Source organism: Meles meles, chromosome 3, assembly GCF_922984935.1.
Source record: "Meles meles chromosome 3, mMelMel3.1 paternal haplotype, whole genome shotgun sequence".
Lineage (NCBI taxonomy): Eukaryota > Metazoa > Chordata > Mammalia > Carnivora > Mustelidae > Meles > Meles meles.
Window position 1 is genome coordinate 84,486,510 of NC_060068.1, and position 17,771 is coordinate 84,504,280.

Sequence of the window (17,771 nt, forward strand, 5' to 3'; positions counted from 1 at the left end):
CTCTTCAGCCACCTCAATAAGGTGTGGCTCCAGGACTCCCCAGCAGCAGGCTGCACACTTCAGCAATCTCTAGTTTGTCCCCATCTCTCGTGTTTGACCCAGAATGTTCCCTTCCCCCATCCCAGGGGTCTGGCCAATGACCATAGACTGGGCTCCAGGAGACCCATTTTTAGGCCAAAGCAACTGCTGGGATTCTCTCTCAGAGGGTCCAGATGAAGGATCCTGGAGTAAAAATCAAGGAACTTGAACTGAGAATTACTTGTCTTATTATTTTTCTAGCTCCCAGCCCTTATCTTGTCTTAGGTCTTTTTCCTTCCTCTTTATAACTATGAGAATATCTTCTTACCAGCATTGTTAAGAAGCCCAAATACCGGTAAAGGGTAATTACTATTTATTTAGTGCCTTTTTCTATGTCAAGTGGGTTTATTTCATATTTTATGAAATCTCTTAATAACCCTGTGAGGTGGGTTATGTATTTTTCTTAATTGCCATTTTTCCCACTGAGGAAAACTGGGACTCAATGATGAAGTACCTTGTCACAGACGGTTAAGTGGAAGACCTAGAATTCAAGCCCTGGGCTTCCTGACTTCCAAGTGTATGCTGCTTGTCACATATCGCTCAGCCTTTCTGTGATATAACACACTCGAACATTTGTAGTTCATTACCTGGCCACATTGGGTGCTTGGTAAGTCAGTTTCCCTTTCTCCTACCATCCTTTGTCTTCCTTGGGGAAATACGTAGACAGCAAGTGCCATCTCAGGGAGAGGAAAGGGGGTCTCAGGGTGGACTTCTCTCTCACTCCTACGCTCACTGGGATCCCTTATGCACCTCTGAGTGCTTGGTTCTGTCCGCTGGAGCAACAACCATTACTCAAGTTCAGGAGTTCTCAGCTGGAGGCAGTCCAGTCCCCCCACTGAGACATTTGAAAATAGGGAGGACACCTTTTGGTTATCAGAACGAGTAGGGACCACCTATGACCTCTAGTGTTTGGGATGGGCTGGGATGGTAAAGTTCTGCAATGAACCCACCCAAAGTAGCAATAATATCTATTCCCTTAGAAAAGGTCAGGGCCTTGACTGTCTTCTTGCCACCGTCCCTCCATACCCACCCAGCTCAGTACCTGTCCCTCGGTAGATGCTTAATACAAATCTTTGTTTTCCTTTGTCACCTGTCCTATTTTCTGCATCTCTCTTCTCCCATGGAGGTTCTGAAAGAGAGTTGTCCAGCTTGCCTCTAATTCTAATTTCTGGAGGCCTTTTATAGCTCTGTCTCATCTATATTCCAATCCTCTCTCCTTCCCTTACTTTCCAAATTTTCAACTATTTGGAGGCACACAGCCCTTATGAATTCCTTCTATCTTTATCAGTTATGATTTACCCTTTTAGTAAAGGTCAAAGACATGGTTTTCTAGAGCAATTTTAGGTAGAAACCTTTTTTTCTTTTCAAGTGGATTTAAACACCCTAAAGAGGTATTAGGTCGATGGCCTCAATGAATGGATTGTGATGTGATTAATTCTAAGTGATCTGGCTTTGGCCCAGCCAGCAGCAGTGGCCCTGGCTGGCATGCCCCCTCAGACCCATGAAGTTACCGTCTCGATGGGGTACAGGGAGGGAGAGGCCCCTTAAGAAACCAATGAGGAAAACGCAAAAACTTGAGGTCTGACCAGTTTCATCATTCTTGCTGACATGCCCGGAAAGCTGGTACCATGTAGCTCAAGGACTCTTACCTCACTCCGGGACAGATAACCTGGTAAAGGGGAATCAAAACTGGAATCCCAGACCATGTGTGTGTCCTGATTCTGGCTCCAGAATCACAGCACGGTGCTGCAGGGGCAAAGCATATCTGTGGTTGGATATTTCCAGAGTTCACTGCTTCTACTTTCTGGCTGATTTCTTTGGTAAGACCCTTAGCTCCTTTCTCCTTTATACATTTCAGACAGGAGGTTCTCTTCCCATGCTGGGAATTCTCCACTCTAATCCACTTGGGCTCTCTTGCTTTAGGGAATTGTTTAGTCTTAAATTCATTTTCATTCTTTTTTTTTTTTTAAAGATTTTATTTATTTATTTGACAGAGAGAGATCACAAGGAGGCAGAGAGGCAGGCAGAGAGAGAGGAGGAAGCAGGCTCCCCACGGAGCAGAGAGCCTGATGTGGGGCTCGATCCCAGGACCCTGAGATCATGACCTGAGCCGAAGGCAGCGGCTTAATCCACTGAGCCACCCAGGCGCCCCTCATTTTCATTCTTTCTTAATGGAAAATCACTCTACAGAGTAGCAAAGCTCAGGACTGATAAGGAAGGGCTGAGAAGGATCACAAAGCAGAGAAATGTGGTGAAGGCGGAAAGAACTAGCATTTACTTAGCACCAGTTCTGTGCCAAGTGCACTACCTATCACGTATCACGTTTGAATCTTTTTCGAGATCCACGAAGGAGTATATTAGTCAGGGTATACTCGCTTAGACTTTAAAGACAAATAACTTTCAAATTGCCATGGATATTAAAAAAAAAAAGAAAGAAAAAGGAAAAAAGGAAGAAAAAGGATTTTTATCTTGCTTCCGCTACATGGCTCCAACTTTAGCTTTGTTCCAGGTCATCCTTACTTTAGGCTTAAGGCTAACAGAATAGCTATTATTGGAAATATTTCAGGTTGCTATGGCAGGGGGATAGAAGATTATGCAAAATCATGAACTACTTTGCAAAGATTCCACAAGGAAATGACACATGTCACATATGCTCACATTTTGTTGGCCAAAGCAAGTCTCAAGGCCATGCCTACCTATAAAGGGAATAGAGGAATGCAATCCAACTCTATGTGCAGAAGGAGAGCTAGAAACATTTGGTGGATAAAGTGTTATTATAGCTGAGAAAACGGATGCTTACAAAAGTGAGTGGGTAGTAGAGTTGGAACTCCAAGCCAGGTCTTGTGACTTGCTCTCCTGGGTTCTCTACTCTCCTATGGCAGGTATGTTCTATGAGCATGTTGTCACATACGTGGCATCATATCTTCTCTCCAAATAAAGTGTCCTTGGGGCTTAAGAAGGAGGTGTGCACAGGCACCTGGGTATGAATAGGTTAGAGTCAAATCAAAGTTAATGTGGCTCAGCCTTTCCTTTATTGTACCAATTTCTACTCTCTATAAAGGTCTTTAACACGCTTGGTGTGATATCATTATGTAATAGAAGTTTCATCTTTGAACACAAGCCAGATTTTTGTTTTTAATCATAGTTTCAAGTACAACAGGTTTCCTTGCTTATTGCTTTTATTTGTTGTATAATGAGAAAAGGATCACTGTGCCATTAGTCTGGTAAGGATGTTGCCTGGTGGATGTTCAAGGTACAGGGGAAAGGATGTCCCAGATTCCCTCTATTATTTTCAAGATAATCTCTAGAAAAAAAAAATCTTATTCAAAGAAACAAAATAATAAGACTAATTCTACCAGCCCTTAGAAAGTCATTCCTAATGACTTTCATTTCATTCCAGAGGAAAGGCTATGCTATGTTAGTTCTTCTCAGACTTTTCTAATCTAAGTACCCTTAACGGAAGAGAAAAGAAATCCTAAGTGGTCTGCCACAGGTGCAGTTTCAGATTTTAACCAGTCCTAGGTACATGCGTGTATGTTTGCATTCTGCTCCATAACATATCCACATTTGTCTGCATGTAAAATATTTTAAATCACTGACCACTACATAAAATTGATACTCCAGAAAAATACACTTATTCTTGACTTTCTTTTTTTTTTTTTTTTAACAATGCGAACAAGAGAATTTGAAATGGCTGAATTATTCGTAAGGGCTAGATAAGTCAGTAGAGGGCTAACATCGCTTAGTTTCATTAACTCTATGCCGTTGCCATGCGTGACTTCCCAAGTAACAGCCATGTTTGCTTGCCTGCATTTCTTTTTTTTTTTTTTAAAGATCCTATTTATTTATTTGACAGAGAGAGATCGCAAGTAGGCAGAGAGGCAGGCAGAGAGAGGAGGAAGCAGGCTCCCTGCGGAGCAGAGAGCCCGATGCGGGGGCTCGATCCCAGGACCCTGAGACCATGACCTGAGCCGAACAGTGGCCTAATCCACTGAGCCACCCAGGTGCCCCTATTCTTGACTTTCACCACTCCCTAGGAACCTGACCTCAAGCCTTCCCTATCCACGAATAACAATATGCCTATCACCTGAAAATGCCACTCCCCCCCCCCATAGGGATAAGGATTACTCTTAGGTTGGGGATATGCGGGGTTTCCCTTGGCAACTAGAGTACCCCCCCCCAAAACCAGGAGAGGATAAAGGTGAAAACAAAGGGGAAGTGGAGGGGGTTGCCTGGGTGGCTCAGTCTTATTAAGTATTTGCCTTTGGTTCAGGTCAGGATCCCAGAGTCCTGGGATTGAGTCCCGCATAGGGCTCCCTGCTCAGTGGAAAATCTGCTTCTCCTTCTCCCTCCCCTCTGGGTTCTCTCTCTCTCTCTTTCAAATAAATAAATAAATTTTTAAAAAGAAGAAGAGCAAAAACCAGGGGCTTCCAAGGCTATCCATGATGCAGTTATCCCCCTCCCCACATACCCTACCACAACCTCCATTGCTTACTCTACTCCAACCCCACTGGCGTCTGGTTGTTTCCCACACACAGAAAGCAGTCTCCCACCTCCAGACCTCAGCACTTGCTTCTCTTTCTGCCTGGAGAGCTCTACCCCAGATATCTACATGGATCTCTCTTTTGCTTCCTTCAAGTTTTTGTGCAGAACCACCTTTTCATTGAGGCTACCCTAACCCTGTTCCCCCACCCCCCAGCCCTCGTACTCCCTGTTCACTCTCTTTTCCTGCTTTGTAATTCTCCAAACCTTTTAACACAACTTAGAGATTTTATTCAGTGTCCATTTCCACCCGCTAGAACACAAGCTCCATAAGCACAGAGATGTTTGTCTTTTGTTTCCTGAAATATCCCCAGTGCCTAAAACTGTCTGCTGGAATCGGTTGATACATATTTGCTGAATGAAAAACCAAGAACCCGCCCATGCTGACAAACAGGCAGGCCTGAAATCAGCCATCTAGTGTGAACGTGCAGCAGTGGCCTTTGTTGTCAGCAGGCTGACCTGGCCCTACCTTGGGGGCTGGTTCAGGAATCTTGGAGGTTCCCTAAGGCAGGATCATCTGCCCAGTTTCCCAGCATCGTTCTGGTAACTGTCTATGAGGCCCAAGGAAAAGGTCTGGTTCCAGAGAGCATCTAAATGTCTCCTCCCAACATCCTCTGCTCCTCCCCCTCCTTCATCACACACAAATACACCACACAACCCTCTCATTTTCCAAGGACACAACTCAGGCTATTTCCAAAACTGAGATTCTGATCCAAAACAGTAGCACGGTGCGTCTCCATGTGCACAGGAAGAGACAGAAGACCTCTGAGCAATTTCCTGGCCCTATATTTTTCCATTCCAGTAAATGAGGCCTTCTTTAGCTCAGGAATCTCTCTCTGAACCAAGCCAATGCCTTATTGCTGCCTGCCATTTGTCACCGCCTGGGCGTGCTTCTTTGTTCTTTTATTTTCTATTTTAAGTGATCAGCGCCAGGGTCCCTTATGTCAAAAAATTTTGACTTCCCACTCTACCAGGTGTTGACTACTAGTTAAGGCACACACAATGCTAATGGAGAGTTCCCTTCCTAAATAGGCATTTTATTTTAATAATACGTAATACTTCAACTGCACTCTGTCTTCAAAGAGTTCTGCAAACTGCATATGCCGTTAGGCTGAACAGCACTTGAGTTCATGTTTTATGGCTCAGAAACCAGCCAGGTTAAATAATTGCTTAGACTCTTGCTAGCTGTGCTTCAGACAAGGCACTTTGCTTTTTTTAATGGATAAGGAAATATAATCCATAAAAATGTTATTCTTTAGCCACTGACTTAATAAACTAGTTTTCAGTTCTCCACATGTGCTTTTTTAAAAGCCATATTTGTAACCTGCTGCCTTGGCTGTGCTGGTTTCTCTTTGTTTCCAGAGACTGTTTCATGGTCCTCTTCTCTCTTATCCCCATCCCTCCTCTTCTTCTTCCTTTTTTTTTTTTTTTTAAGATTTTATTTACTTATTTGAGAGAGAGAGGGAGAGCAGTAGCAAGGGGGAGAGGCTGAGGGGAGGGAGAGAAGCAGATTCCCTGCTGAGCAGGGAGCTGGATGTGGGACTCAATCCCAGGTCCCTGGGATTTCTCTCTCCTTCTGCCCCTTCCCCTGCCCTCACTCTCTAAAAATAAATAAATAAATCTTTACCCAAAAAATAAGCCAGTGTTCCTGGAAGAAGGCCGTTGTGGCATGGGCCATGGTAGGGGCAGGCCAGGTGGTGAGAAATGGCTGGAATCTGCATGGACATTGAAAACAGAACCCACAGAATTTGGTAATCCATATACCTGGGCACTCAGGAGGTCTGTCCAGGACTATGTCAGTGAGCTGTGAAGAAATGGTTATGAATGATGTGCCCTCTTCCCTTCCAGTAAAGGAAGAAGAGGCAGGATTGTTGTTGGTTCAACCACCTTGCCTTTTGTCCTTTTTCCTTCACGTTAATTGAGGGCCTATTTATGTGCTAAGCATTGTGTTGGGATATAGCAGTAAATGTGAACAGGGTGACTGCCCTACAGAGCAAACAGTTTACAAAGGGAGTCAGATGTTAAGTGAATAATCACACACACACACACACACACACACACACACGTAAATGTAAAATGAACACTCTAATATACACTAGGTGTCAAAATTAGTTTATCTGGGGGCATCTGGGTGGTTCAGTTGTTAGGCATCTGCCTTCTGCTCAGATCGCTCAGATCGTGATCATGGGGTCCTCAGATCAAGCCCTGCATTGGGCTGTCTGCTCCATGGGGAGCCTGCTTCGCCCTCTCACACTCCCCCTGCTTGTGTTCCCTCTCCCGCTGTCTCTCTGTGTTAAAGGAATAAATAACATCTTAAAAAAAAATTGGTTTATCTGCCCTGGTCAGGAAGTGCTAAAGAAAGAACACTTTCCTGGGATCTGAATAGACAAGTGCCAACCAGACAAAGATGGCAGAGGGAGGGGAAGAGTGTCCCAGGCCACGGGAATGGCATGCACAGTGGTTCTGGAGGGAGGGGGAGCACAGTATGGATGAGGAACTGAGAGAAGGTCAAAGTGAGTAAAATGCAGAGAGCTTGGGGAACGTGAGCAAAATGCAGCTGGAGAAATGGACAGGGTCAGACTGTTGGGCTTGTGGGCCATGTTCAGATTTTGATCCTCATCCTGAAATCAATGGGAAATAGCTGGAAGCCTTCAAGTAGGGTAATGATGGTCCTACGTGCTTGCTGAGTGGAGTGAGAGTGATGCGGAAGGCCAAGTACGAGACAAATGCAGCAGCTCAGGTGAGTCTGTGCTTGGTGCTCCTGTGGATCTGGGAGAGAGCTGGGAGGTCCTGTTGAGAAGAAAGATCAAGATCCGAGAGCTACTTAGAAAGCAGACCGGGGTTTGGTTGGGACAAGAGACATGTTCCCAGTTCTTTGTTTTAAATACTTGTACCAGTGGGGGTAAGACTCTCCTATTTGTAGAAGTCACCTACTTATATTAGACCAAGTCCCAAGGCAAGCTGAAAAATCTATTTTTCTTTAAATACTACAAAAAAAGGGCTTACTGCAGGATGGTTTAGTGTCTAGGCTTACCAGAAAGAGAGGATGAGACAGATGATTGTCCCTAGCCCTGTCCTGGCCTGCTTGTATAATGAATTAATATAGTCCTACACCAACAACAAGGTCTCTAAGCCAGCATTGTCCAAAAGAAACATAATATGATACAAGCCCTAAATGTGATCTTATATTTGTGAGTAGCTATATTTAAGGAGGAAAAACTCAGATGAAATTAATTCAAATAACCTATTTTATTTAACCCAGTAAATAAATAAAAAAAAATACTGAGACAGGTAACCAACAGAATAATCATTAGTGAGGTACTTTTTTTTTTTTAACTAAATTTTTAAAATCCCGTGTGCTTCTACACATATAGCATGTCTGCACTTGGATTAGCCATATTTCATGTGCTCAAAAGCCACATCACACATGGCTGGTGAGCACTGAACTGGACCACATAGCTCTAAACCACTGAAAAGGCCACACAGATCTTAAAACCACATACAAAACACTGAAAATATAAGTCCTTCTATAGTAATTTTTAAAGGCAAGTAGGGGCACCTGGGTGGCTCAGTCGGTTAAGCATCTGCCTTTGGCTCAGGTCAGAATCCCAGGGTCCTGGGATCGAGCCCCACGTTGGGCTTCCCGCTCAGTGAGGGGCCTGACTCTTCCTCTGCCTTCTGCTTGCCTCTCACTCTGTTTGGTTGCTGTGTGTGTGCACACGTGTGTGTGTGTCATATAAATAAGTGAAATCTTTAAAAAAAAAAGGCAAGTAATATTTTAAGTAGAGCTTCTTCAATTTCAAAATCAAATAATTTGCGATTAACTAACTATATGAATTCAAGGAAGCTGGTTTTCTTTTCCATGCCTCAGTGTACAGAAAGGACTGGATAGTATGTATCAGCCTTTCCGGTCTTACTTAACAATCACTGATCCCTGTGAAGGAAGTCCAAATAGTTTTTCCTCCTCTTTATTTTAATTCTCATTTCCCACAGAAATCTTTCCTTCCAAACTTCTAAATTCTTCTACGATAGCTGAAGGTGGGAAATTAGCTAGTTCAATAGTAAGCAGACAAAACTCCAATAATAGTTTTCATTCTAAGGCAAAAAAAAGTTGGATTTTCTTGGGAAATTTGAATACTAACTGGATATTTAATGATTAAGGAAACTTATGATGTTTTAGATGTTATATCTAGCACTGTGGCTGTATTTTAAGAAAAAAATCCTTACGTTTAAGAGATACATCCTAAAATACATTTATAGAGGAAATAATATGTTGTCGTGGATCTACTTCAAAATCATCCTAATTAGGAGGCAGGGGAGAAGGTGGGGTTTAGATGAAATAAGATTTGTCGTAACTGAAATTTGGTGTGAGATTCACATGGGATTCATTGTACTATTCTCTCTACTTTTATAGCGTGCTTTTTCTTTTCCTAAAGATTTCCAGACTTTCTGAGGTCCTACTTGAGGTAGGATTTTCAAACATCCCCCTTAAATACTGTGTATGCCTCATGGTATGGATGCAAAAGCTTACCTAAGCACTGAGAATACACGATTCTTATTTAATACTGCAATGGAATAAAGCCATATGTTTAAGGGCCCCAAATTCCCATCGTAGTTTAAATCTCTGATATTTTCAGTGGTAACAAGACTTCACCATTTCATCCTACCCTTTGGTACAGATTTAGGATCAACATTGATAAGCAAAGCCTTATCTGTGTCAAGGAGAGCTCCAGACTCTGCCTGAGCCACACAGGGGCTCAGGGAGCATAGTGATAAATCATATAGACAAAGGACACTGCAAACCCAGAATGGTACAGACGCTTGGCCCATAGGCATAAAGACTATCACCTGTTCCTGGCATCATGGAAGCTGCATGTGACAGGGATAGGTAGGATCAGAGTAAGGAACTCAGAGTACATGGAGCCTCAGAGGCCAGAAGACATATAACACCTAAGACCCACAAAGGGGGATGTATGAGTATAGGTCACTTGTCACAAAAATGTCTGGGCATTTTGTAAAGTTCTGGTGTAACATTCTCTCTAAATTCCATGCAAGATTTCTGGCTACCTCCTGTCCACTCAGCCCTCTTGAACATCGTGATGGGAGATGAGGAGGCTGGAATCTACTTCCAAGTTCTTGCCCAAGACAGTGTGAGAAGCTGAATAATAAACTGAGAACATAGGACTACCTTGCAGATATGCTGCCTTCAGGCACCCTTGCTTGCTATGCTCGGGTCTTCCTGCCTCCAAGCCTTTGGGTGCTTGACCTCTCACCAAGAACTACAGAGCAGGTGCTCATTTTCACGCCCAAAGGAATATCACTGCTAGTGTCTACGTAAAAGGATATACAAAGGAAGAGAACAGGACTCAATCTGAGAATGTTTTCCTTTCGCATTTTCGTCAGCCAAAGGAGTATTGAGTTTAGGGTACCAACATATGGCACAAATGTTAATTTTAAGGAAAATTTGGCACCCATAATACGCTCAGCCATGCTACTCTCCACACATGTGATACTTGGCTTCAGTGGGGCAGTACTGTGCCAGATTTTCTTAAATGTCAAGCATTTTAAGAAATGGTTTCGTTGAATTAAAATTACACACCCCCCAAAATGGAAATACTACTGAGATGTTTCTAAATAAAATAAGGCAACAGCCGACCAGAGGCCATGGTAGACTGCTGGAGAGCCAAACATCATTAGAATGGTGTTTTAACTTCTAAGCAATTTATTACAGTCTGTAGTGTATTAACCAGATGATAATCTGCAAAGAGTATCCAAGTCTTTGGGGTAAAAGAAGGCCTGACAGGTTTCACTGAAGATTTGTCCTGTATGTTGACAGAATTCACCTGTGCTGCCTAAGTCACATGAGCAGGTAGGACTTATCCATGGACATGATTCCCCCTGGGTGAGCACACTCTGACATTCCACAGTCCTCTCGGTCAGAACAGTCTGGTGGTGAAATATGTCAAGCCTGGAGCCCTAGACTTGTTTTTAATGAAGCTTCCCTTGACCACTTTGGTTTATCAAGTTCACTGACTACCTCAACTCCACTGGCTCATTTTCATCCATATGCTTCTTTTCTAAGTCATCATACACATCACAGATAAAATGCTCATTTTCAGATTGCTCTCTCTCTCTCTGCTTAGGAGTCTGAGTCTAGATTTCCAGTTATTCCCAAATCCCTAATACAGGGAGAGACTGAGTGGTATACTTCCCAACGGATTGACAAAAAAGTAGAGGAGGGGAGGAAGTTGGGAATGACAAAGGCTTACAGGAGCCAGTAGAGAGTCAAGGTCATCCAGTAGGAAGTCATATATGAACTGAGATTTATAGACACTTGGGCTCTAGAGCTTTAAGACTCATATTCTCCCTTTTCCTCTATCACATGAGAACATTAATATAATCTGAACAAGATGATGCCTGAAATCCTCTCCTATGCTTAAAACATTCTACAATGAATTCTCTTCATCTCATGGGGTTTTTGTGGGAACTAAATGTAATAATGGGTATGAAAGGTTGTTTTTGTTTGTTTTTTGTTTTTGTTTTTTTGCAACTTGAGAACCATCTTGGTGTAAGTTACCACAATATCACAAAAATAATTCTCTCAATAAACCTGGAATTATTTTTCATTTCTATTACAAAAATGTTGGGTCAAGTTTAGCATCTTATTTAATTTCAGGTGGAAAATGAAAGGATCCATAGCAGGTAAAAAGATGCATTGAAGGAAATGAATAGTTTTTGTATAAATTTGAGTGACCTTTCTGGAAATCAATTTAGCAATATGTACTAAGACCTGAAAATTCATATCCTTTGACCAGTAATTCTATTTATAGAGATGCTAATCTAAGGAAATGGTAGTCAAATAAGATTTATGTATAAAGTTATCTACTGCAGTGTTATTTGTATACTGCATAGAGACGTACAGTAAATAGTGTTGGAAAAGAAAACATTCATTCATATAAAAGACTTTCAAGAAACAAATCAGAATAGTAATAGTTATTCTTGGTGGTGGTATCATTATTTTCCTGTTCTTCTTTATGCATGTCAGTATTAAATTTTATGATGTTAATGAATTCATATTATATAAAGGTCATTAAAAATATATTGTGTAGAGTTACTCACCATCTAATTGTGGTGTTAACACATTTTGTCTCTTAATTCATCTTGATCAATAGCGAGCTTAACTCAACTGTTCCCATGACTTTCTTCTTATTCTTCTGCTAACAACAACGTTCTTTGGGCCTTATATTATGCCTGTCGTTTGCCTGCAGGTGAGACAGCACCCAGAGAGCTGACTCACCCATCAGATTGAGACTATCCACATATAGTGTATATCCCATATATTCTTTCTTCTCATGAAGTTCACAAGATGTGAATTGGCCCAGGATTCATTTCTTCTAGAATAGGACCTACCAAATAACACTCTTGAAGTGTGGCTTGCTTGATTCTCCCTAAAAAGCCCCCAGGCAGAGGGGTACGTGGGTGGCTCAGTTGTTTGAGTGTCTGGCTCTTGATCTCAGCTTGTCATGATCTCAGGGTAGTGACATGGACCGCCCCTGTCAGGCTCTGTGCTGGGCATGGACCCCAGCTTGAGATTTTCTTTCTCTTCCTCCCTCTCTTAAAAAAAAAAAAAAGAAAAGAAAAAGAAAGTTCTCAGGCAGAGGCATTCTCCACTCATGTTGAATTTCCCATCAATCCCTACAAAAATAGTCTTTTATTCTAAAAAACCAAAGGTTTCAGAAATTATAGGCAATTCCCTAAACTCTAGATCGAATTTACTCCTATTGTGTTATTAAATGGAGTTCACATGAGTTATCTCTTACCAGATGGTAAGCAGAAAGTTGTTTTGTTATTTACTCACTACATTATTCACTCAACCAAAGAGTTCCATGTTAAGTTAGCTCCAGCATTTCTTCAGTCAGCATGAATGGAGATGAAGGAGATGAAGGAATTATTTCCCAAATACTCCATTAAATGATGCTATCTATCAAATGTACCCTTTTCATTAGAAAGCCAGAGAAGGTTAATAATCTAACAGAATCAGCCTGCCTGTTGCTGGTAATGGAGAGTGAGGGAGAGGGGGAGAGAGACAGAGACAGACTGATTAACTAAAACCAAAGTTATTCCTAACCACTCAAAGTCAGAAAGCTCCAAAAAAAACAGACAACAATCTATGGCAAAGCCCATCAAAGGATTCTTTCTTTGGCTAAGCCTTCCAAGGAAACAGTCTTTAGCCAGAATCTTCCTGATTCAGTCTTGTAGCATTCAGACTCTCAGAGTAAGCCTGTCAGTTTCTTAACTGGCTTTTCTTCACCACCTCATCAATTCGTTGCACAATTCTTGCTCAGTTTAGATTCAGCTATTTCTTCACAATTTTACGCTGATTTGGAAAATGTCCTTCATACTTTGATTGTTGTCTCTCCTCATGAAATGCCATTTACATTAGGATGATTCAGTTTCATGAATGGATTTTCTTCCTGTGTGACTGCAGCCTTAGATGAGCCTAGGGCCTTGTACACTTCATTCCAGATATCGTTGCAAAACAAGAGTTGTGAGGCTGCTTCCATCTTCCTCCCTAAATAGACACCTATTTCTTTCTCCTTTTGTCCAAATTCTCAGTCTTGAAATCTTAGTTGTATTTGTATATGGTGTTTTCATAAATTTTAAATCTGAAACTCAGTCTAATCCTTGTTTCTGGTACTATTCTCTTCTGTCATCTAAACTGCCTCAGGCTGGTGTGGCTTACACAGAGATTACACACTTGTGCACACACACACAACTTACGAATGGCAGATATGATCCTGTATGTTTTGTCAAAACAATTCCATTACTGGCGATTCCATGAGAATTGGAGGTCTAGTGTTACTTGAAACTAGCAAAAAAAAAAAAATTTTTTTTTTTTTTTAGATCTGTCTTTTGAACTGTTCATGTGCATTCCCTTTGAATGGCTTTTCCCTATTTTCTACTTTAACTAGTCACATTTCTGACTCATCTGTGGAGGCTCTTAGATATCAAATGATACTGTTTCTCTATCATATGCTGCAATTATTTTTCTAGTCTGCCATTGTCTTTTTAATTTTTTTAAATAAGATTTTATTTATTTGAGAGAGAGTATGGGTGGTGGGGTGGGGAGAGGGAGAAGCAGGCTCCCCGCTGAGCAGGGAGCCTGATGCAAGGCTTGATCCCAGGATTCTGGGATCATGACATGAGTTATCCAGGTGCGCCCATTTTATGTGATTTTTGACATACTGGATTTTTTTTCCTTATATAATCAAACTATTCAAAAAAAATTTTTTTTTAAACCAAGAGCTCTAAAAGGTTACAGGTTTAAGGCAAGGACACATGAAAGCCCTCTTTCCCATAAGTTGGAGCTTCAGGATTTGAATGAAACTGGTACAATCCTTCCCTACTATGTTCTTGAAACAACTGGGCAGGGGATCAGTCTGGAAGATATGGCTGGATTTACCCCCATCCTGAGGAGAAAAAAGCCATTGTGAAAATAAAGGAGTAGAAGTAGGGTGAATGCAGGGTGAGGAGGGACAGCAATGACACTCATGTGTCATGTATGCTCAAAAGAATCACTTATGTGACCAGAAACTGGATGACTACTTCTGTAACCTTTTCCTGGTTCCTGAGCTTTGGGTTGATTTCAGGGGACTTTTTTAGGGGCCAATTCCTTCCCAGACTTGAGCAATCTGAATGATTCTGTGGCCAGGGTCCCCTGGGTGCAGGGGAATACTTTCAGTGGCCAGCAATGCGGTGAGGAGGTGAAGGGACCCGCCTCACCACAGCTGTGACCAGGTCCCTGACAGATGCCACTGCTGCACATCCAATGGGCGTTCCACCCTTTGCAAGTATCCTTCAGATGCTCTACCTTATTTGGTTATGGCAACGAGTATGTGAAGCAGGTAGGGCACACTGAGGTTTCCTCTTCCTCTTCTACAGACTAGAAGTAAACAGACTACCAAATATAACTGACTTTCCAAACTTACGTGAGTGTAAGTTTGAGAGTAGGAGTAGGAGTGAGAGTAGGAGTTGAGTTCTGAAACAAGGTGAGGTGTGTGGTCCGCTATAAACGGGCAGCGCGGCCAACAGGTATACAGGCAAAGAGAGGGGGTACATCTAGGAGGAAATGCCAACTCGGCCAGTTATTTGCTCTTTAGCCTCAGGCAAGTGGCTTCCCTCCAAGCTTCTAGTTCTCATCTCTGGAACGGAATGGTCTGGCAGGATGGATGTGAGGATGAAGTTACATAATGCTCCATCTCCTTCAGTCTCCTGTCTTGTTGGGGCTGTGTGGTTTTGAGGGCCACCTTGAAACTTACATGGAAGGAGTAGTATATAAAGACCCTCTCAGGAAAGGCAGAGCATGAAGGACCCCTGCACCGTGCCTGGCAGAGAGTGGGTGCCGCAAGAACCTAATGTCTCCTCTACCATACCAGCTTCCAGTCTCCTGAGAGCTAAGATGCACTTGGAGGCTTTCCTCTGAAGAGTCCGTGTGTGGTTTATAACCCTGCTCATCTAAAAGCCCTCCTGTATCTTAACACTTACAGTGCTGCTGGCATTGAGGACTATGATTCATCAAAAAGCTCAATTATTCGCCCACTGGCCATTATATAAGTAGGCTTGATTAGCGTTTGCAATAGCCCATATGTAAATGTAAAGGATCTTGAAAGAGGTTTGTTAGAAAGAGAATTCAGCAACAGCTCTCAAGAGAGAGCGCAGTGTCATGGTTAAGAGTAGGAGTTGGCAGGGGCACCTGGGTGGCTCAGTGGATTAAGCCGCTGCCTTCGGCTCAGGTCATGATCTCAGGGTCCTGGGGCTCAGGTCATGATCTCAGGGTCCTGGGATCGAGCCCCGTGTCGGGCTCTCTGCTCTGCAGGGAGCCTGCTTCCTCCTCTCTCTCTGCCTGCCTCTCTGCCTATTTGTGATCTCTCTCTCTGTCAAATAAATAAAATAAAGTCTTTAAAAAAAAAAAAAAAAGAGTAGGAGTTGGCAAACTACAGCCCCCAGGCCAAGTCTAGCCCATCACCTGTTTTTGTATACAAAGTCTTACTGGAACACAGCCCCGCTCCTGTTTTGTTGACGCGGCTATGATGGCTGCTTTCATTAGAAGGACAGGGCTAAATAGTTGCAACAGAGACTGTAGGCTTCACAAAGCCAATGATATTTGCTCTTTGACCCTCGAAGTAAAAGATTACCAATACCTGGCTAAGAGCTGCTACTTTCAGGCTATGTGACCTTAACAAATAATTTACCCTTATCGTGCCTTAAATTCCTCTTCTGTAAAATAAGGATAGTAATAATAGTGATTGAACGAGATAATCCATGTCAAAACCTTGCATGTGCTGAGTCCTTGGTTAATGACAGCTATTATTTTACTAATAACACCATTGATTTATAGCAAAGTCCCTTGAGTAAAGCATCCTGACCACGGACAAAAAACCTGTTTGTTCAACCTCAGTTGCGAAGCCCCCAGGCCCACTGCAGATATCAACAGCACCTAAAATAGTCACCTCTTTGTGCCACAATGGCTTTCTTAAGAGCAGCCATTTCAATGCCAATAGCTCAGCTTCTGGGATATTAAATGCATACTCTACCTTTCCTTCACGCTTAATACAGACATTTGGATTAGTGTCATTGAATATTTTCCGATAGATAGTCTGCATATCCTACCTGGGAGGGGGGGAACTGGATGAGGCCTTTTGATGGAATTAAATGTCAGTAGTATCAGCTGTTTTTTTTCTACAAACATGAGCAAGATATTCTAAAAGATGTGAACAATCAACCAATGTACAGGGAAGAACTTGCCTTTAGTCACTCAATGTTTGAAAATGAAAAGATTTTTTTTTCTTCCAAAGACAATCAAGCTTGACAAATGGCATAAAAGCAACTAAGGAAGCTGAAAAAACAGCAACTCACTTTGCTTCCTAAATATAATGGGAAATGCTTTCTCAATGTAAAGAAGAAGTCTTATCCTACAGTCCAATGAGCATATGGAGGTGATTTCCAAGAGAGAAGTGAGAAAGAAAAAAATCCCACAGCTCAACCTTTCACAATTATCAGTCATGCAGGGAGAAAACCTTCTTGTACTCTCTTCCGCATTGTCAAGTTTTGCAGGTTAGAAGAGCCAAGATGAGCCATCCCTATAAGGGACCAAATCTGCAGCCCAGCTTCCCAGCAGGTGGCTAGGCAGAGCCTTGGGGTAGGTTGGGGTTTGGGAGGAGAAAAAAAGGTGGGGAAGGTTCTCAAGTTTGAGACTCATATGCCCTCAAATGATGCATGGGTGGTACCCCACCAGCACCAGGTACAGCATGACCTGCCCAGATGCTTCCCTTTGTGGATTACCTGGACCCCACAATGGCCATTGCCTGAGATGTGCCTCATCAATTCAGCCTTGTCATAGAGAAGAATCTCATCACACCTGTATCCCACCCCTAGTAGCCTGATTGTGTGGAAGAAAGGGAAGGATGACTGCATGTCACAGGGCTTCTTCCATCAGAATCCTTCTTCTACCACCCTTGGCCCCATCACCTTTCCTTTATCATAGAGTTTCTGCCATTGATAGATAACACTGTTTTATGGCACGCTTCCCTGCAGTAGTTTTTCATCTTGGATAGCTGTGAGAATCCCCTATAGAGCTCTTAAAATACACCAGTGCCTGGTTCCCACCCCCAGATCCTGATATAATTTAGATCTGGAGAGGGGTCTAGGCATGACATTGTGTTCAGGCATGGGGGTGGGTGGGTTCTGTGCATTTAAAAGTTCTCAAGTGATTCCCATGTACTAACCAACTATGTGCAGGGTACTCTTCTTGGTGGGTACGACTGTGAATAGAACAGGCAAAGACCTGGTCTTATGGAACCTATGATCTAGCAGAGTAAGACAGAGAACAAATAAATGAATGGCAAAGATTTCTTCTGACTGCCACTGGGAAAATAAAGCATGGCGCCGTGCAAGAGTTGGAGGATGGGAGATGATGCAACTTTAAAATGATCAGGGCATCATCCCTGTGGGGTTCTACTCTGCTGTTTTCCTTGTGGTAAGCTCTGCTAGCACTCGGGGCTAGTGACAGGGTTGTGGTTAGATGCCTGCTTCTTGTTCAGGAAGTGACAGTTAGTGTCCCTGTGTCTCCTGAGCCCAGTTTCCATAGACTG

The 17,771-nt window shown here is 42.6% G+C and overlaps 1 protein-coding gene across 2 annotated transcripts in view; it reads left to right on the forward strand.

The window, feature by feature from the left end:
- The window catches only part of ZNF366 (zinc finger protein 366), a 68,521-nt gene that overhangs the window by 15,118 nt on the left and 35,632 nt on the right, over nt 1-17,771 (forward strand). The window contains exon 1 of one of the 2 annotated variants that reach the window (XM_046000819.1): nt 7,235-7,360. The exons of the other annotated variant lie outside the window; for it this stretch is intronic. The gene's annotated coding sequence lies outside the window, so the exon portion shown is untranslated. Of the gene's footprint in view, nt 1-7,234; nt 7,361-17,771 lie in introns of those variants that run through there. 2 annotated transcript variants of the gene reach the window in all.